Genomic DNA, 16,240 nt, shown 5'->3' on the forward strand with positions numbered 1-16,240 from the left:
CAGTTACTAAGTGTTACACATATCAAGAGGACATACGTTCAGTATATCATTCATTTATACCGTTTCGTAATTGAACTTGGTTACAACTTCTACATTAGATACTCAAAACAAGTACATAACTCTTAGGAAATAAATTGATATCAACTGGTTGGGATAACAATTGAATTCTCGAGCTGTAATGCATTGAAGTTGAATACTCATCCAATTTCTGGGGATTCAGATCTCCTGCGGGCACAAAGAAACAGTTGCAGGCTGTTGCTGTCAAATCCGCGCTCTCTGGCTCGGTGCCAGGCTGTGATGTGCGGCTTGCAACGATGCGCTGCTGATGCTCACTGTTGGCTTTAACTAGCAAAGTTTGTGCACAGGAGAAAAGATGACTGTGGGTCCCAGCAAGTCAGGAAGAGGACCTGTTCGTTCCTGATGAAGAGCTAGTTCTGAATAGTGATTCAGCTGTCCACAGTTCCGACCTGTTCACGAGGCTTGCTGCTGGTGCTAACCTCGAGTGGATCCTCTGGTTAGTCTCTGGCAACCTCCGCTCTAGACTCTTAGAACAAAGGAAAGTTCTGGCACTCGGACACACTGGCCGTTCCGTGGTTGTCCGGGCTGAGTCTCAGGATGGTCAGGAGGCGCGCTGCGAGAATGTCCTGCCCTTGGGATCCTTCTGCTCCTGGGCCGTCCTGCCCTGGAATTCTCCTTTGAATTCCCTTTAGAACAGTCCACAGAATCCTCTCCAGAATCTTACTGAATCTTACTGAAGCCGAATCTTGTTGAATCTCTCAGGCTCTCTGTGTTGCCTGTTTTTACCTGGAGGAACTTCAGCTCATTGATTGGTTGAAAGTTCCATGGGCATCAGAGTCCCATGTGGGTTACTCGGCCCTACCAGTCCCTGATTGGTTGATCAAGGTGAGATATGAGTCACTTACTCCTGACACTTAGGAATGCAGTCCAGATGTCCAACTGGCACTCCCTAGACAGATAGGCACCAATGGATGACCATTGATCATGATAGCCAGGCTTAGCTAAGTGCATCCCCCTTTGGGAGCTGTCCTAATCAAACCTTATATCAGCTTGCATGAATAGTTTCTCTGTGGCTGCACCACAGAGATGAACAGAGAAATAATTTGGGAAAGCTCAGAAACACTTAATTATTTCTTATTAATAAGCCTCGCCGCTACAAGGTAAACCAGAAGACCAGAAAACAATTCAAATATTTAGAGATAGTGGAGCAGCCCAGTCATTTATTGTTGTGGATGCACTGCCTTTGTCTGATAAATCTTTCTGTGGTTCGAGTGTATTAGTTCAAGGCATCGAAATGGGTTTTATGAAAGTGCCTTTACACTGTGTACATCTACAATGTGGTTTAGTTACTGGATTTGTTAGAGTTGGGGTATGTCCTTCGCTACCTGTTAATGGAGTAACTCTTATTCTTGGAAATGACCTGGCTGGGGGTAGAGTATAGCATATTGTTTGATTGGTTTTGTCTCGCATGTACCAGCACCTTACAGTTTATTGATGTTAATTCTGTTTAAGTAATAAGATTGCTAACGATGTTGGACTTTAGCCGGTGTTTTTTAGAACAAATTGCTTACACTTCTGTAAGGAATACGCAGTACGTGCCTTTGTCAGTCATTGCTCACCATACCTGTAACTTTCTTATCTAACTCACTTCCTCAAATGGTGAAGGTCCACAAACATAAATGAAAAAAAAACCCTTGTTGTAGATGAGGTGCACAAAAAAGCAGCCCCTGATAGTGTATAACACATTTATACTATTGCAGAGACACATGTAACATATATATACTGTATATATATATGAAACAGAAATAGAAACAGAAACAGGAATCGCTTACTCACCTGGAGAATCTCTGTAGGAATATCTAGCATTTATCAATGGAAATAAAAGCTGCTTTAATACAGTGCATGTTCAAACTCAAACCCTCAGCTGCTGTTCTTGTTTGTTTTGGGACAAATTGCAACTGAGCATCGCATGAGCCGTTACGTACCCTTATCTGTTAGGGAATTTCAAGGGAGGAGTTAGGTCAGAATGGGTAGGCTGCAAAACAACAAGTAAAGATTTATTCCAAGATGAAACGTTGTGGCGGTTTTCTTATCTTTTCAGCATGGACTAAACTTTTACGTGTTCCTTATATGCTATATATGTATATATTAGCACCAATGTCGTTCTTAAAAACTAACATGAAATTGTCAGGGACATTCAGCTATATACAAAGACGAGACAGACAAAGTAATAATTCTGTATTAACGTGGCCTACATACTGACGCAATGATCGAACTAACTGACATGTTCTGATTCAGATCCCCTGCAGTTCATGCCAATTAGAACAATAGCAATGCTGAGTCCTCCCCACCCTACTGAGCACAAATTCAGCTGCTCTCCAGTTCTGTTCTGCATGTTTTTTCATTGCAATTGAGCTCGGAGCTGGAGATGATCTCCATACAGTTCTGTGTTCACCAGCCCGCACTTGCGTGCTAATTTACGGGTTGTGGCAAATGCTTTTCTATAGTTCATATACATGACGGCAACCTGTTACCGAGGAACCTGAGAGGTTTAAAAGCCTCACGAGCCAGGCAGGACTCGAACCTCCAATCTTCTGATTCGAAGTCAGATACGTTATCCATTACGCCACTGGCCCATAGAACATGCGCTTGCACTCCACCACAGAGAGCTCTACACTGCTACTAGTAGTACACTTCCCCATCTAAATTTTCACAGCAAGAAACTTGTGTTTCCTACTATTTTTATCAGGTTTAAAATATCATCTCCTTAAAACAGAAAAAGTGTTGATGTGTCGTGCTGAAATTCCGATTGATTTTGAATTCAAAGAAAAAAGGTTTTCATCCAAAACACCATGAAATTGTCACATCTTGCAGACAATAGGTGTATTCCATGTTGAAAAGAGAAGAAAGAAAACCATGGAGCCTTTTACAGGTGTGAGGCTTCTTCAGGTGTGAGAAGACCTCACAGTCGAAACGCTGTGTTTCCGTTCTTCTCTTTTCAGCATGCAATAAACCTAGTACTTGTTCCTTTGCAGCCGAGGCATGCTGACGTAGCTACCCAGCTGAACATCTTGCAGACTCTACAGTACTTCTCTCCTGTAGAAGTAAAGCAGGGCTTGCTGGGTGAGCTTTTGCTCCGGTAAATTAGGTCACGTGTCATGTTAAATCACTTCTTCTAAACACAACATTTGCTGGTGCTAGCTTTCCCCATGAAAAGAGACATTTCCCTTACAGTACATGACATATCGTTTTTATTCTATCAATAAGTATAGAAATTAAACAAAAGAAAAAATGGTGTCGCCAAAGAATGCACAGCTCTGTCGCCTTGGGGAGGTGTCAAGGGCATTGAGCTCCTTGGACATGAAAAGTGCCCGATAAATGCCATTTCTCATCATTTCTCTTGGCGTCAGTTCTGCTATTAAATGGGACGGAGGCAACGGGTTCAGAGAGCAGGTTAAGTGCACACCGAACGCAGATGTGTCCAAGTGTCTGTAAAAGCGCGGTGCTCCGCTGGCGCTGTTCCCTAGTGGCTTAAAGTGCCCGCCTAGTAAGCAGGCGATCCTGGGTCTGAATACCAGCGGTGCCTCTCTCCGTGTCTTGTTGTGCCGAATGTCTCATTTCAGACAAACATGTACAGCTTGGTTCAGTTTAATGCAAGAATTCATTTCCTTTCTGGAATAACTTGTTTTTGAAGAAATCCATACAGCTTGTGAAAGATGAAATCCATTTCTTGGTTGTCAGTGGAAAAAGATTGCCGGCTGCAAGAAGCGCAAGTGATTGTTTTCTTTGACCATAAACCTGCAAATGTAGGGAGCACAAGCGGCCATCAGTCTCTGTGGCGCAATCGGTTAGCGCGTTCGGCTGTTAACCGAAAGGTTGGTGGTTCAAGCCCACCCAGGGACGCATGTCTCAGTTTTTCCAATGTAAACATCATCACCGCTAAAGAAGATGGCGCAGAAGGCTCCACAGTCGAAACGTTGTGCTTCTTTTCTTCTCTTTTCAGCATGGAGTAAACCTTTGCTTGATCGTTTGCAGCCTACGCATGCTGACACAGCTACCTTTCTCTTAACGCACCTCAATCATTATTCACCAAAACCATCAGCAGAATGTGTCGCCTTTGTGGTGATGTCACTCCTTTGCTTCACAAATGTCCTTAGTGATGGACCATTTCATTCTGCCATTTTTCCGGAGCGGTTATTGATTGCTCCATCATTTCCCTCATACTTTCCATCCCAAGATTGAAAAAAAAAAACAGAAACAGGCTGATAGGACGACAATCAAATTGCAAAAACTCATCAAAGCACTCGATAGAGTATTTGAATCCACAAGTAGCTACGAGCAACTTTGTCCTGGCTTGCATGAAAGTCGGAAAATGTCAAAAAGAAAAAGATGGTGGCTTTTTCATATCTGTTCTTTTATTTTTAGTTCGTTGGCTCTTCTGTCCATTGTCCTCCTGCCTGGCTCTTGACCTGTGACTGTCTGAACGCACACATTAGACTTTCAGGCGGGGGATTTGTCCTGAGCCTCTGTGAAAGACCCACCCACCCCCATAAATAACTGCTCTAGAAACACATGAATGCAAAACTAAACCACAGCTTAAAGAGGAGCTCCAACTCAGTGCCATACTAATGTAAACGAAGTAATACTAAGACATGTTCTTATGGATTTGTCTTACCTTGAGATATGTAATTGGATTTCAGGATTAACTTCCTCATTCAATGTAGTGGTGATTCTTTGCCTGGTCAGTACCTGGGTGGGAGACCTCCAGCGAACAATTAAGCTTGCTGCTGGAAGTGGTGTTAAGAGACTCTTAGGATCTTCCAGAGGTGTCTGTCCAATAGCACTAGTTGCCTTAGAGCTGGCTCAAACATTGCTCAAGAGTCTACCTTTCACAGATGCGCAAAGATGAATGATGGGGGTGCACGCTTCAAGGAGCCTTCCAACTGTAGGGACCGATTAGAGACGATCCGTAGCATGTGTTCATTTCCATATACGCCCCGTGTCTCAACGGTAGGACAGAGTCAAATACTGCCTCGACACGTAACAGCGTTATATTAAACCGCAGGACTTGAGGGCTGTTTTGTTTGAATGTTCAAGGCATTGGTAAGAGCGTAGGTCAAGGGCCATTGGTGCATCTCCTGTAACTGGAGTAAAAATGCTATTCAAAGTGCAGTGACTAAAATCGTCGTCCAGATGTCTCTGTTGTTGATTGCTTTCTGTCTAAGAACGTTCTGTTTTCATGTCCGAACGGGGAGACTTTATCATTCCAACTTGAAGCCACCCTTAAGTCCTCTGAGGTGTGTGTGTGTGTGCTTGCACGTATGGCGTAAAAGGTTTCTTAAACGGAGAGCGAACTTGAAAAAAGTTGCCTCCGCTGCCGCCGCCACCTCGCACTCCCTGTTCGATTGTAGCAAGAAGGCAGCGGCCGCGGCGCTCGCTGTAGTCGTGGCCGAGTGGTTAAGGTGACGGACTTGAAATCCGTTGGGGTCTCCCTGCGCAGGTTCAAATCCTGCCGACTACGGCGTCCTTTGCATTTGGTTGCGTGCGTGCGTGTAAAAGGACCAGCGCCGTTTCGTTTTCGCTGGGACCTTTAACACTCTAAATCGCCTGGACCCGCAGCCTCTGAAATCGATTCTTCAGCACCCACGATGGACGCTTTGCCGCTAGACACAGATAACGATGCTTTTCTGCAACGAGCTTTCCAGCTGAATTTTCTCGGCAGCTCCGTACTGAACCTGTTCTCCATTGCAACATAGCGGAGGCTCGTCACGTCTATAGCAAGGCTGGTTAGGACCGCATACGCCACAGTGACTTGTACACAGACCACATGAAAGGCAAGCAAAATACACTTTTAAAATTCCAAAGACTCACAAGGTCAGAGAAACAGCGATGACCTGAACAGATCTGTTACAGAAGTCTAGGTTGACCTTTTTAGAGCTGTAATTGCATTTTTGTTTAATAGAAGATCAAATCTACTCGCATGTACCAGCACCTTACAGTTTATTGATGTTAATTCTGTTTAAGTAATAAGATTGCTAACGATGTTGGACTTTAGCCGGTGTTTTTTAGAACAAATTGCTTACACTTCTGTAAGGAATACGCAGTACGTGCCTTTGTCAGTCATTGCTCACCATACCTGTAACTTTCTTATCTAACTCACTTCCTCAAATGGTGAAGGTCCACAAACATAAATGAAAAAAAAACCCTTGTTGTAGATGAGGTGCACAAAAAAGCAGCCCCTGATAGTGTATAACACATTTATACTATTGCAGAGACACATGTAACATATATATACTGTATATATATATGAAACAGAAATAGAAACAGAAACAGGAATCGCTTACTCACCTGGAGAATCTCTGTAGGAATATCTAGCATTTATCAATGGAAATAAAAGCTGCTTTAATACAGTGCATGTTCAAACTCAAACCCTCAGCTGCTGTTCTTGTTTGTTTTGGGACAAATTGCAACTGAGCATCGCATGAGCCGTTACGTACCCTTATCTGTTAGGGAATTTCAAGGGAGGAGTTAGGTCAGAATGGGTAGGCTGCAAAACAACAAGTAAAGATTTATTCCAAGATGAAACGTTGTGGCGGTTTTCTTATCTTTTCAGCATGGACTAAACTTTTACGTGTTCCTTATATGCTATATATGTATATATTTGCACCAATGTCGTTCTTAAAAACTAACATGAAATTGTCAGGGACATTCAGCTATATACAAAGACGAGACAGACAAAGTAATAATTCTGTATTAACGTGGCCTACATATTGACGCAATGATCAAACTGACTGACATGTTCTGATTCAGATCCCCTGCAGTTTATGCCAATTAGAACAATAGCAATGCTGAGTCCTCCCCACCCTACTGAGCACAAATTCAGCTGCTCTCCAGTTCTGTTCTGCATGTTTTTTCATTGCAATTGAGCTTGGAGCTGGAGATGATCTCCATACAGTTCTGTGTTCACCAGCCCGCACTTGCGTGCTAATTTACGGGTTGTGGCAAATGCTTTTCTATAGTTCATATACATGACGGCAACCTGTTACCTAGGAACCTGAGAGGTTTAAAAGCCTCACGAGCCAGGCAGGACTCGAACCTCCAATCTTCTGATCCGAAGTCAGACGCGTTATCCATTACGCCACTGGCCCATAGAACATGCGCTTGTACTCCACCACAGAGAGCTCTACACTGCTACTAGTAGTACACTTCCCCATCTAAATTTTCACAGCAAGAAACTTGTGTTTCCTACTATTTTTGTCAGGTTTAAAATATCATCTCCTTAAAACAGAAAAAGTGTTGATGTGTTGTGCTGAAATTCCGATTGATTTTGAATTCAAAGAAAAAAGGTTTTCTTCCAAAACACCATGAAATTGTCACATCTTGCAGACAATAGGTGTATTCCATGTTGAAAAGAGAAGAAAGAAAACCATGGAGCCTTTTACAGGTGTGAGGCTTCTTCAGGTGTGAGAAGACCTCACAGTCGAAACGCTGTGTTTCCGTTCTTCTCTTTTCAGCATGCAATAAACCTAGTACTTGTTCCTTTGCAGCCGAGGCATGCTGACGTAGCTACCCAGCTGAACATCTTGCAGACTCTACAGTACTTCTCTCCTGTAGAAGTAAAGCAGGGCTTGCTGGGTGAGCTTTTGCTCCGGTAAATTAGGTCACGTGTCATGTTAAATCACTTCTTCTAAACACAACATTTGCTGGTGCTAGCTTTCCCCATGAAAAGAGACATTTCCCTTACAGTACATGACATATCGTTTTTATTCTATCAATAAGTATAGAAATTAAACAAAAGAAAAAATGGTGTCGCCAAAGAATGCACAGCTCTGTCGCCTTGGGGAGGTGTCAAGGGCATTGAGCTCCTTGGACATGAAAAGTGCCCGATAAATGCCATTTCTCATCATTTCTCTTGGCGTCAGTTCTGCTATTAAATGGGACGGAGGCAACGGGCTCAGAGAGCAGGTTAAGTGCACACCGAACGCAGATGTGTCCAAGTGTCTGTAAAAGCGCGGTGCTCCGCTGGCGCTGTTCCCTAGTGGCTTAAAGTGCCCGCCTAGTAAGCAGGCGATCCTGGGTCTGAATACCAGCGGTGCCTCTCTCCGTGTCTTGTTGTGCCGAATGTATCATTTCAGACAAACATGTACAGCTTGGTTCAGTTTAATGCAAGAATTCATTTCCTTTCTGGAATAACTTGTTTTTGAAGAAATCCATACAGCTTGTGAAAGATGAAATCCATTTCTTGGTTGTCAGTGGAAAAAGATTGCCGGCTGCAAGAAGCGCAAGTGATTGTTTTCTTTGACCATAAACCTGCAAATGTAGGGTGCACAAAAGACTGTCAGACTCTGTGGTGCTGAAAAGTTGGTGGTTCAAGCCCCTCCAGTATGCGTGTCTCAGTTTTTCCAATGTAAACATCATCACCATCGCTAAAGAAGATGGCGCAGAAGGCTCCACAGTCGAAACGTTGTGCTTCTTTTCTTCTCTTTTCAGCATGGAGTAAACCTTTGCTTTATCCTTTGCAGCCTAAGCATGCTGACGCAGCTACCTTTCTCTTAACACGCCTCAATCATTATTCACCAAAACGATCAGCAGAATAAGTCGCCTTTGTGGTGATGTCACTCCTCTGCTTCACAAATGTCCTTAGTGACGGACCATTTCTTTCTGCCATTTTTCCGGAGCGGTTATTGATTGCTCCATCATTTCCCTCATACTTTCCATCCCTAGATTGAAAAAAAAAAAACAGAAACAGGCTGACAGGACGACAATCAAATTGCAAAAACTCATCAAAGCACTCGATAGATTATTTGAATCCACAAGTAGCTACGAGCAACTTTGTCCTGGCTTGCATGAAAGTCGGAAAATGTCAAAAAGAAAAAGATGGTGGCTTTTTCATATCTGTTCTTTTATTTTTAGTTCGTTGGCTCATCTGTCCATTGTCCTCCTGCCTGGCTCTTGACCTGTGACTGTTTGAACGCACACAGTAGACTTTCATGCAGGGGATTTGTCCTGAGCCTCTGTGAAGGACCCACCCACCCCCATAAATAACTGCTCTAGAAACACATGAATGCAAAACTAAACCACAGCTTAAAGAGGAGCTTGTCATGACCGCCAGGCAGTTAAGACCAACTCTTAAGCAATCTAAACAGCACCAGCAGAGGGTGATTATTAACAAACGCCGCCGCACGAGTTAACCCACCTGCACACACTCCACCGTGGGGTACGCAGTGCTATTTTTACCATCTTTACTTGCTTCCCGCTGGTATTGAGTCTACTCCTTGAGAGCTCTACCTGGCGTTTTTTCCATTACCTCGTTTATTCTGGATATTGGACTCCCCTTCTGCCTTTTCGACTTTGGACCTCGCCTCTCACCTCGGACTGTTTGCCACCAGTGTTCTCCCTGGATTACGACTTACCTTACGCCTCTTGACCACGAAACAAAGCAAAACAGAGCAAAACAAAATGAACAAACGAAAAGCCTCACGTCCCGCACTTGCGTGTAACGCCGTTACGTGCCCAAGCGGTATTGTACTTCATCTTAGCACTGCACCCCGGGGCGTACGGTATATGGGAACGAGCACACGCCACAAATCGTCTCGAATCACTCCCTACAGCTGTAAGGCACCTTGAAGCGTGCACCCCCAACATTTTTCTTTGCGCATCTGTGAAAGGTAAACTCTTGAGCAAACTCTGAACCAGCTCTAAGGAAACTAATCCGATTAGACGTTACTTTGACTCATCCTTTAAGGGAACCTTGTTAATTGGAGAAATCAATGATTTCGAATGAATTCTGTATGCGTTAAAAGACAGCTATACACAGAAAACATGCAGGACACTTCTCATGATGTTTCCCGAGCCGAAACACAGTGCGTTTTTCCAAGCCCTCTGACAAAGCCCGCCCACTGAAAACTGCAGCAGATCGTGTAAAGACGTTCAACTTTGTAACTACTGCACGCACAGGAAGCAGAATAAATTCCTCTTTTCAAACTGTCAAAGGTTTGCTTTGCGAACACTGCAGGACATCGCACAATCTCTTTTGAATGGGGACAAACGATTTCTTATGGGGCACAGTAAGTACAGACGTTTAAAAAGCTCCACTCATGCCGACGATGCAGCATGAAGAAGCGCAACCTAACGTTTGCATTCCTAGCAAATTCCTTTTATTTTTTGATAAATAAAGACAGTCTTGTTTAACAAACAACACACACAACATTTTACATTGTCAATTCAATTCAAATCAATGTATTTCTATATAGCGCCTTTCACAACAAGGTTACGTGCTGTCTCTTTGAGGCAGATGTTTAAATCCTCTGAGTTAAGTGCTGAAGTTATAGTAGTCCTATCAGTATTGTTGCCTCCGATCAACAGATCCTCATTTTTCTCAGAGTTGAGTAACAAAAAGTTTTCACACATCCAAGTATTTCCTTCCTTAATGCATTTAACTAAACTGATAATAGAAGAGTTGTCGTTTGGTGTAAACAAAATGTTTATTTGAGTGTCATCAGCATATGAATGAAAGTTCATATTATTTTTTCATATTATCCTACCTAGCAGCAGCATGTAGAGAGAGAGAGCAATATTGGTCCCAGCACTGATCTTCTGGTACCCCAAATTGAACTGGTGACATTGATGAAGCAGTACAATTATTAGATATTTGAACATAATGAAAACGATGAGTAAAATGTGAAGTAAACCACTGAAGGACGGTTCCAGATAAGCCAACCTCAAACTCAAGCCTGTGTAACAAAACAGAGAGGTCAACCGTGTCAAAGGCAGCTCTAAGATCTAGAAGCAAAGCACAAGCACTGTTGCATTCCCTGCATCAGTAGCTAAGAGAATATCATTTACGACTCTTGTTAATGCAGTTTCAGAAACCAGACTAAAATTTCTCAAGTATATTATTTGAATCCAGATATGATTGACGTTGGGCAACAACTATTCTCCCAAGACTTTTAGATTGAAATGGGACCTTTGAGACAGGCCTGTAGTTGTTAAGAACTTGTTGATCCAAATTTGACTTCTTAAGAGCGGTCTAACAACCGCTACCTTAAATTGATCAGGTACAACGCCTGACGCAAGCGATGCATTCATCATACTAATTATAGGTCCTGCCAGTCCTTCGAGGGAATCTTTGACTAGCTGAGTGGGGATGGGATCTAGCGAACAGGTGGTTGACTTTGTCTTACGTCTGTGTTTATGAGTCCACCATAAGAAGAAATCTGAACAGGAGTGGTGATCATGCGAGGTCACCATGGAGGAAACCACTGCTCTCCCCCCAAAAAAAACCACCACTGCCCCTCTCAAGTTTGCTAAAGACCACATGGATGTTCCACAGCAACTCCTGGAACAATGTTCTGTGGACAGTGACAAAAGTTGAACATGTTGGTAAATGTGCACAACGTTATGTTTGGAGATAACAAAACACTGCATACCAACTCCAAAACCTCATCCCACCTGGGAAGCATAGCGGAGGCTGTACGGCTTGCAATCATCGAGGGACCGATGAATTCCAAGATGTATCAGGAAATTCTACAGCAGAATGTCAGGGTGTCTGCCTGTGATCTAAAACTCGAAAGACGCTGGGTCATGCAGCATGACAAAAACAAAGGAGTACATCAACAACAGAGTGGCTGAAACAATAGAAATTCCGTATTTTGGGATGGCCGAGTAAGAGTCCTGACCCCAATCCCATTGAAGTGCTGTTGCGTGATCTGAAGCAGGCCGTTCAGTGCAAGACATCTCCCAACTGTATGTGAGAGAAAAGCAGAGACGCTCACTGAGTAAGGTGGGGTTGCAGCTTTGCAAATCAAAAGGACATTTGTACGCTCAAAAAGGGACAGGAGCACCCCAGATGGGACTCGAACCCACAATCCCTGGCTTAGGAGGCCAGTGCCTTATCCATTAGGCCACTGGGGCACACTGGGTTGGGTCGATCACGCTGATGAAGAGCCAGTTTTTTTTTTCCTTTTCTTTTTCAAAGGGATCCCCAAAATTAGGAAAGTTAGGCAGCAGAAGGTTTACTGTGACCTGAGAAGGACCGGCATCCAATCACGGTGGTACACACACACACGCTCTCACTCATCTGAGCTACACGGCTACCAAGATGATCTCAGGTGCGCCGAGCTGGTACGGAACATATTGAACTGATTGACGGCGAATTGTCTCTCAGACAGGCTTTTCACCTCTGAGCTCCCTGACTGACAGTAATCAGCTAGGTAGTGAAACAGTCAGCTGCTTCTAAGCCTTAAACAGCTGCATCTCGGCGCTTCCACAGAGAGATGATTTGAAAGCCAAACATCGCCCATTGGGAACACCTTACTATCACTAGTTTAAGAGACTCTTAAGGTCTTGCAGAGGTGCCTGTCTAATAGCATGCGCTTTGCAAGCTATAGGTGTTTAGGCTGAGGCAGAATGCCTGTTAACAAAATGTTTTTCTAAAGGGGCCTCGCACTCTTTTCCAAGCAATGGTCACCATCCCCACCGAGTGTCACAACGTAGTCATGTCCTAGGATGTCACCTGTTAGTCTCCATTTGTCTGCCACCAACACTTTAGGTTACGGGGTCACAACCGCACCGCGGAGAGCAGAGGAGCCGTTGTCGTTCTGGCGGCGCAGATTGGGCTGAAGGTGGGGCGCTTGAATCTCGCTGTTGGAGGCCGTCTGAAACTGACCCAAGCCTTTCCCTTGAATTAAATGTAAATAAATAAATGAACCCCAGATGCACATGGAATCAATCACGTGTTTCCTTTGAGCCGTTTCAAAGACTGCTCCAGAGTTTACCTTGCACAGATGCGCAAAGATTAATGATGGGGGTGCACGCTTCCAGGCGCCTTACAACTGTAGGGACTGATTAGAGACAATTCGTAGCGTGTGTTCGTTTCCATATACGCCCCGTGTTGCAATGGTAGGATGAAGTCAAATACGGCTTGGACGCGTAACGGCATTCTATCCAACTGCAGGACTTGAGGGTTTTTTGTGCTTTGTTCTGTTTTCGTTGACATCGCATTCGTAAGAGCGTCAAAAAAAGGCAATTCCAGCATCTAACACGAATAAAAGGGCTATTGAAACTGCAGGGCTGCGCAGCTTCTAAAATCCTTGCACACAATTCTCCGTTATTGTTACTTCCTTCTTTCTGTCTAACAAAGTTCCCTTTTCCTGACCGGACGGGGAGACTTTATCATTCCAACTTGAAGCCAGCCTTAAGTCCTCTGAGGCGCATTTGTCTGCTAGCATGCATTTTGTGAAAGTTTTTTTTGTTGTTGTTAAACGGAAAGCGACTTTGAAAAAGGTTTCCGCCGCTGCCCGGCACTCTATGTTAGACTGCATCAAAAAGGCAGTGGCGGCGGCGGCGGCCGAGTGGTTAGGGCGATGGACTAGAAAGCCATCGGGGTCTCCCTGCAAAGCTTCGAGTCCTGCCGCCTACGGTGTCGTCGTGTGTCTGCGCAACAAAGGAAAAGCACCTGTTTTGCTTTTCCCGCAACTTTTAAAACGCGAATGATCTGGATTTCTACATGATTGGCTCTTAAAATGTGATCTGATCTTCATCTGACGCATAATAATAAATAAAGACAGTCTTGTTTAACAAACAACACACACAACATTTTACATTGTCAATTCAGTTCAAATCAATGTATTTCTATATAGCACCTTTCACAACAAGGTTGTCTCAAGGCACTTAACAATGCAAGTTGTTAAGAGCCTTGTGTCTAATATGCCACTTAGGTTACGTGCTGTCTCTTTGAGGCAAATGTTTAAATCCTCTGAGTTAAGTGCTGAAGTTATAGTAGTCCTATCAGTATTGTTGCCTCCGATCAACAGATCCTCAGTTTTCTCAGAGTTGAGTAACAAAAAGTTTTCACACATCCAAGTCTTTCCTTCATTAATGCATTTAACTAAAGTGATAATAGAAAAGTTGTCGTTTGGTGTGAACAAAATGTTTATTTGAGTGTCATCAGCATATGAATGAAAGTTCATATTATTTTTTCGTATTATCCTACCTAGCAGCAGCATGTAGAGAGAGAGAGCAATATTGGCCCCGGCACTGATCCGTCTGGTACCCCAAATTGAACTGGTGACGTTGATGAAGCAGTACAATTATTAGATATTTGAACATAATGAAAACGATGAGTAAAATGTGAAGTAAACCACTGAAGGACGGTTCCAGATAAGCCAACCTCAAACTCAAGCCTGTGTAACAAAACAGAGAGGTCAACCGTGTCAAAGGCAGCTCTAAGATCTAGAAGCACAAGCACTGTTGCATTCCCCACATCAGTAGCTAAGAGAATATCATTTACGACTCTCGTTAATGCAGTTTCAGAAAGCAGACTGAAATTTCTCAAGTATATTATTTGAATCCAGATACGATTGACATTGGGCAACAACTATTCTCTCAAAACTTTTAGATTGAAATGGGACCTTTGAGACAGGCCTGTAGTTGTTAAGAACTTGTGGATCCAAATTTGACTTCTTAAGGAGCGGTCTAACAACCGCTACCTTAAATTGATCAGGTACAACGCCTGACGCAAGCGATGCATTCATCATACTAATTATAGGTCCTGCCAGTCCTTCGAGGGAATCTTTGACTAGCTGAGTGGGGATGGGATCTAGCGAACAGGTGGTTGACTTTGTCTTACGTCTGTGTCCATGAGTCCACCATAAGAAGAAATCTGAACAGGAGCGGTGATCATGCGAGGTCACCACGGAGGAAACCACTGCTCTCCCCCCAAAAAAAACCACCACTGCCCCTCTCAAGTTTGCTAAAGACCACATGGATGTTCCACAGCAACTCCTGGAACAATGTTCTGTGGACAGACATGACAAAAGTTGAACTTGTTGGTAAATGTGCACAGCGTTATGTTTGGAGATAACAAAACACTGCATACCAACTCCAAAACCTCATCCCACCTGGGAAACATGGCGGAGGCTGTACGGCTTGCAATCATCGAGGGACCGATGAATTCCAAGATGTATCAGGAAATTCTACAGCAGAATGTCAGGGTGTCTGCCTGTGATCTAAAACTCGAAAGAGGCTGGGTCATGCAGCATGACAAAAACAAAGGAGTACATCAACAACAGAGTGGCTGAAACAGAAGAAATTCCGTATTTTGGGATGGCCAAGTAAGAGTCCTGACCCCAATCCCATTGAAGTGCTGTGGCGTGATCTGAAGCAGGCCGTTCAGCGCAAGACATCCCAAAAATATACATGAACTGAAACAGTTTTGCATAGAGGAATAGGCCAAAATACCTCCTAACCGCTGCTCAGGTCTGACCAGCCGCTACAGAAAGTGGGGATTGAGGTTTTTGTCATAAAGGAGGTTCCACTAGCTCCTTAATATAAGGGTACACGTACTTTTTCCATCAATGACCTTGATTGTTTAAACCATTTGGTCAATAAAGAAACAGCAATGTCAAATGTTGGGCGTGTGTTGTTTGTTAAATCAGACTCTCTTTATTAATTATTATGACTTAGATAAAGATAAGATCACATGTTAGGAGCCATTCATGCAGAAATCCACATCATTCCGAAGGGCTGTTTACAAAAGTTTTTCTCCCAACTGTATGTGAGAGAAAAGAAGAGACGCTCACTGAGTAAGGTGGGGTTGTAGCTTTGCAAATCAAAAGGACATTTGTACGCTCAAAATGGGACAGGAGCACCCCAGATGGTACTCAAACCCACAATCCCTGGCTTAGGAGGCCAGTGTCTTAGCCATTAGGCCACTGCGCCACACTGGGTGAGGTCGATCATACTGATGAAGAGCCAGTTTTTTTTCCTTTGCTTTTTCAAAGGGATCCCCAAAATTAGGGAAGTTAGGCAGCAGAAGGTTTACTGTGACCTGAGAAGGACCGGCATCCAATCACGGTGGTACACACACACACGCTCTCACTCATCTGAGCTACACGGCTACCAAGATGATCTCAGTTGCGCCGAGCTGGTACGGAACATATTGAACTCATCGACGGCGAATTGTCTCTCAGACAGGCTTTTCACCTCTGAGCTCCCTGACTGACAGTAATCAGCTAGGTAGTGAAACAGTCAGCTGCTTCTAAGCCTTAAACAGCTGCATCTCGGCGCTTCCACAGAGAGATGATTTGAAAGCCAAACATCGCCCATTGGGAACACCTTACTATCACTAGTTTAAGAGACTCTTAAGGTCTTGCAGAGGTGCCTGTCTAATAGCATGCGCTTTGCAAGCTATAGGTGTTTAGGCTGAGGCAGAATGCCTGTT

General features: G+C 43.8%; 5 non-coding genes across 5 annotated transcripts; 2 read left to right on the forward strand and 3 right to left on the reverse strand.

The window, feature by feature from the left end:
* Positions 1-2,581: 2,581 nt before the first annotated feature.
* trnar-ucg (transfer RNA arginine (anticodon UCG)) lies at positions 2,582-2,654 on the reverse strand. The gene has a single exon. It is a non-coding gene; the product is annotated as a tRNA-Arg (tRNA).
* Positions 2,655-3,847: 1,193 nt separating this feature from the next.
* Positions 3,848-3,921, forward strand: trnan-guu (transfer RNA asparagine (anticodon GUU)). Its single transcript has one exon. It is a non-coding gene; the product is annotated as a tRNA-Asn (tRNA).
* Positions 3,922-5,457: 1,536 nt separating this feature from the next.
* On the forward strand, positions 5,458-5,539 carry trnas-uga (transfer RNA serine (anticodon UGA)). The gene has a single exon. It is a non-coding gene; the product is annotated as a tRNA-Ser (tRNA).
* A 1,554-nt stretch (positions 5,540-7,093) lies between these two features.
* On the reverse strand, positions 7,094-7,166 carry trnar-ucg (transfer RNA arginine (anticodon UCG)). Its single transcript has one exon. It is a non-coding gene; the product is annotated as a tRNA-Arg (tRNA).
* Positions 7,167-11,858: 4,692 nt separating this feature from the next.
* On the reverse strand, positions 11,859-11,931 carry trnar-ccu (transfer RNA arginine (anticodon CCU)). The gene has a single exon. It is a non-coding gene; the product is annotated as a tRNA-Arg (tRNA).
* Positions 11,932-16,240: the final 4,309 nt, after the last annotated feature.

Source organism: Lepisosteus oculatus, unplaced genomic scaffold, assembly GCF_040954835.1.
Source record: "Lepisosteus oculatus isolate fLepOcu1 unplaced genomic scaffold, fLepOcu1.hap2 HAP2_SCAFFOLD_70, whole genome shotgun sequence".
NCBI classification, from domain to species: domain Eukaryota; kingdom Metazoa; phylum Chordata; class Actinopteri; order Semionotiformes; family Lepisosteidae; genus Lepisosteus; species Lepisosteus oculatus.